We start from the raw sequence: 5,159 nt of genomic DNA, 5'->3' as shown, positions 1-5,159 counted from the left end.
ACGAGGTTAAAGGAGGAATGATCGAGGCCAGAGCTCTCGAGGGCTCATAAGAAAGAATGGTTTCTACATGCATACCGGACCTAAGGAAGAACCGTGATTGTCGGAATATAACTTCAATGTTGATGTATCCGCCATCGTATCGGCTATCGGACGCATCAAGGAAACTAAATGGCCTCGACCTCTGCAGACCGATCCAGTCCAAAGAAATCTTAATCAAGTATGCAAGTATCATGGCACCCATGGCCACAGAACGGAAGATTGTAGGCAGTTGAGAGAAGAAGTAGCCCGGTTATTCAATGAAGGGCACCTTCGGGGGTTTCTAAGTGATCGGGCCAAGAATCATTTTAAAAATAGAGAGTTCAATAGACAAAACGAGCAGGAAGAACCGCAACACGTTATTCACATGATTGTCAGAGGGATCGATGTTCCCCGAGGTCCAGTGTTAAAACGCACAAAGGTGTTTATCATACGGAGAAGCGATCTCGGGCTCAGGATTACATACCAAAAGGAACCTTGTCCTTCAACGACGAAGACGCAGAAGGAATCATGCAGCCCCTTAACGATGCGCTGGTAATGTACTCATGAATAAGACTCAAGTTAAAAGTGTGTTAATTGATCCAGGTAGTTCGGCCAATATCATTCGATCGAGGGTTGTAGAACAACTCGGCCTACAAGACTGGGTTGTGCCCGGGACCCTAGTGCTAAAAGGATTCAATATGGCATGTGAAATTACTAAGGGCGATATAACTTTGCCAGTAAATGTGGCCGGGACAATCGAAGAGACGAAGTCCCATGTGATCGAGGGCGATATGAGGTATAACGCCCTGTTCGGGAGACCATGGATCCACAACATGAGAGCAGTGCCCTCGGCCCTTCACCAAGTTCTAAAATTCCCAACACAAGAGGGAATCAAAACAATATATGGGGAGAAACCCTCCATAAAGGAAATGTTTGTCGTTGAAGAAGTGATTCCGATATCGTCACGCTCAACGACTAAGGGGTCAAATTCGAAGGGAAAATAGGAGGCCAAATAGCAATCACAAACACAGGTCTCGACCCAACTAGAGAAATAGGAGACTGGCGAAGATGATGAATATGGGGTCCCTCGATTCTTCATAGTCCCCGATGACTCCGATGCTACCAAGTCAATGGTCGAAGAGCTAGAACAAATCATACTAATCGAATATCTCCCCAAATAAAAGGTATACCTAGGCACGACACTAAATCTCGAGATCAGAAAAGAGCTTATTCAATTTCTTATAGCTAACATGGATTGTTTTGCTTGGTCCCATCTCGATATGACAGGGATCCCACTGGAAATCACCACCCATAAACTAAGCTTGGACCCGAAGTTCCATCCGATGAAGCAAAAAAGAAGACACCAGTCTGAGGTCAAACATGCTTTCGTCAAAGACGAGGTAACCAAGATTCTTAAAATAGGGTCCATCCGTGAAGTAAAATACCCCGAATGGTTAGCAAATGTAGTAGTAGTCTTTAAGAAAGGAAACAAACTTAGAATTTGTGTAGATTACAAAGATCTAAATAAAGCATGCCCCAAGGATTATTTTCTTTTGCCTAATATCAATCGCATGATCGATGCCATAGTTGGCCACGAGATCCTCAGTTTTCTCGATGCCTATTCCGGGTACAACCAAATACAGATGAACCCGTGTGATCAGGAAAAGACTTCGTTCATCACTAAATATGGTACCTATTTCTATATGGTAATTCCATTTGGATTAAAAAATGCTGGTGCCACTTATCAACGCCTAGTAAATCGGATGTTCAAAGAACAAATAGGGAAATCTATGGATGTTTACATTGATGACATGCTAGTTAAGTCCCTGCGAGCAGAAAACCATTTGAAGCACTTGCAAGAAACTCTCAGTATATTAAAGAGATACAACATGAAGTTGAACCTAGAAAAATGCCCTTTCGGGGTTGGGTCAGGCAAATTTCTCGGATTCATAATATCCAACCGAGGAATCGATATTAATCATGACAAAATCGAAGCTATCGATGGCATCACGGTAGTAGACAGTGTAAAGGCAGTACAGAGTTTAACCGGGCGCATGGCCGTCCTGGGGTGACTCATCTCGAGGTCCTCCGATAAGGGTCACCGATTTTTCTTGCCGCTAAAGAAGAAAAAAAACTTCACATGGACCCCAGAATGTCAGCAGGCCTTAGAAGAGCTTAAACGGTACTTATTGAGCCCGCCACTGCTTCACACGTTGAGGGCAGACAAACATCTTTACTTGTATTTGGCAGTATCAAAGGTAGTGGTAAGTAGAGTCCTCATCCGAGAAGAACGAGGTATGCAATTTCCTATTTATTATGTCAGCCGGACCTTAGGTGAGGCCGGAACTAGATATCCCCACCTAGAAAAATTGGCGCTCTCTTTGATAAGCGCCTCTAGGAAACTAAAACCATACTTTTAAACTCACCTCATATGTGTTGTAACAACTTATCCATTTCGAAATATTTTGCATAAACCTGAGCTTTCGGGACGGTTGGCCAAATGGACCATAGAAATCAGCGGGTATGATATTGAATATCGACCCCGAACAACTGTTAAGTCTCAAATTTTGGCAGACTTCGTAGCTGACTTCACGCTGACCCTAGTACCTGAGCTCGAAAGAGAGCTGTTGATAAAATCCGATATGTCCTCAGGAATCTGGACCCTCTTCACGGACGGTGCTTCGAACGCAAGAGGGTACAGACTCAGCATCATACTTAAACCATCCACATGCAACGTAGTTATACAATCTATTAGAACTATGAAATTGACTAACAATGAGGCAGAATATGAGGACAACATTGCAGGTCTCAAACTAGCCAAAGGTTTGGGAGCGGAGGTGATCGAAGCCAAATGTGACTCCCTCCTCGTGGTGAATCAGGTTAACAAAACCTTCGGGGTTAGGGAAAAATGAATGCAAAGATACCTAGATAAGTTACAAGTAACTTTGCATCGATTTATAGAATGGAATTTTCTATATGTGCCTCGAGATCAGAATAGTGAGGCCGATGCCCTCGCAAACTTAGGGTCATCGGTCGAGGACAACATGCGCAATTCGGGGGCCGTTGTGCAAATCATAAGGTCAGTAGTCGAAGAAGTCCACGCCAAGATAAATTTCACAAGCTCGACCTAGGATTAGAGAAATAAGTACATAAAGTATTTGAAAACCGGATAGCTTCCCTCAGATCCAAAAGAATCGAGGGCCCTGCGCACGAAGGCAGCACAATTCATTTTGTCCAAAGATGGAACCTTATAATGTTCGATGGTCCACTAGTGATATGTCGGGACCGGGAGATACTGAGTATGTTCTAAGGGAAGTTCACGAGGGCAGTTGCAGAAATTTACTCCGGTGCTGAGTCACTGGTTCAAAAGGTACTTAGAGCTAGCTATTACTTGATCAACATGGAAAAAGATGCGAAAGAGTTTGTTAAAAAATGTGAGAAATGCCAAAGGCATGCACCAATGATTCACCAACCCGGGGAGCTGCTCCATTCGATCTTATCACCATGGCCATTCATGAAGTGGGAAATGGACATCGTTGGCCCTCTTCCATGGGCACGAGGTAAAGATAAATTTATTTTTTTATGACTGACTATTTTTCTAAGTGGGTTGAAGCGCAAGCCTTCGAGAAAGTTAGGGAGAAGGAAGTCATTGAATTCATTTGGGATCACATCATATGTCGATTCGGGATTCCATCCGAAATTGTGTGTGATAATGGGAAACAGTTCATCGGCAGCAAAGTGACCAAATTCCTCGAATATTATAAGATCAAAATAATCCTATCAACACCTTATCATCCTAGCGGGAACGGACAAGCCGAATCAACTAACAAAACCATCATCCAAAACCTTAAGAAGAGGCTAACCAACACTAAAGGAAAGTGGAAGGAAATTATGCCCGAAGTTCTTTGGGCATACCGCACAAACTCAAAGTCCAGTGCCGGGGCTACCCCATTCTCGTTAGTTTATAGAGCCAAAGCTCTAATACCAGTCGGAGAACCGAGTATTCGGTTCCGATATGCAACAAACTAATCAAATAACGAGGCCATGAATTCGAGCCTAGAACTATAGGATGAAAGGCATGAAATCGCCCTCGTCCGATTGGCCGCCCAAAAGTAGCGGATCTAGAGATACTACAATCGAAGAGCTAATCTTTAATATTTTAATATCAGGGACTTAGTGCTAAGAAAAGTCACCCTAAACACCCAAAATCCCAATGAAGGAAAATTGAGTCCAAATTGGGAAGGACCGTACCAAATTCTCGAGGTCACCGGAAAAGGCTCCTACAAGATTGAACAATGAATGGGGAACAACTACCGAGCAATTGGAACATATCTCACCTAAAACGATACTACTGCTAAGGTATGCCCCTATTTCATTCCTTTTCTATTTAGGATTAACACTTGCAGGTGGTTGACAAGAAACGACGATGGATATTTTTAGCAAACGACACGAAGTCTTTAGATCTGAAAGCAAGCATTGCACTCTTTTTCCCACAGAACGATTTTGTCCCAAATGGGTTTTTTTTCGGTGAGGTTTTTAATGAGGCAACAATGAATCGTGCTAACATAGAGTCAAGCCCGATTACGAATCGACATCGAAGATCCATTCAAAAATATCTGAGGTTCCTTTACAATCAACCTCGAATACTGGGGGGCTACCCTCGGACATGCGTTATCTTAGAATAATCAACTCTAGAGAGGAAACTACAACATAAAGAGAGGGTATCGATAGATAGGATTTATTGTAAGGGTCAAACGGTCAAAACGAACCGTGTTCGCGTATATTGCTCGAGCCCTGTTTTGATCGAGAATAAAGAGAAGTACCTTCCTTAAAAACATCTTATTCTTTACAAACATTTCTTTAAATCTTCTCTCTTTACATCTCTTAATAAACTCCGTACTTTCGAAAGTAACTAGCCCAAGGTCAATACTCAACCGGAATATGAATGATCGCTCCCTCACTGGGGGACTGCCGTCCGACTCAAACATCCCAAGTCATCGGGCCTCAGGAGCAAAAGACCTAATAGGCAACTCCTGAATTTCTAAAGGTCACGACTACCCTACTCGGTGACTATTATCTCAGGAAAGCCCGGATAAAATGGGAAAAGAATCCTAATGGGTAGCTCCCGAACTAAAAGGCTA

Source organism: Nicotiana tomentosiformis, chromosome 8, assembly GCF_000390325.3.
Source record: "Nicotiana tomentosiformis chromosome 8, ASM39032v3, whole genome shotgun sequence".
NCBI classification, from domain to species: domain Eukaryota; kingdom Viridiplantae; phylum Streptophyta; class Magnoliopsida; order Solanales; family Solanaceae; genus Nicotiana; species Nicotiana tomentosiformis.
Note: the sequence above shows the minus strand (reverse complement) of the source record.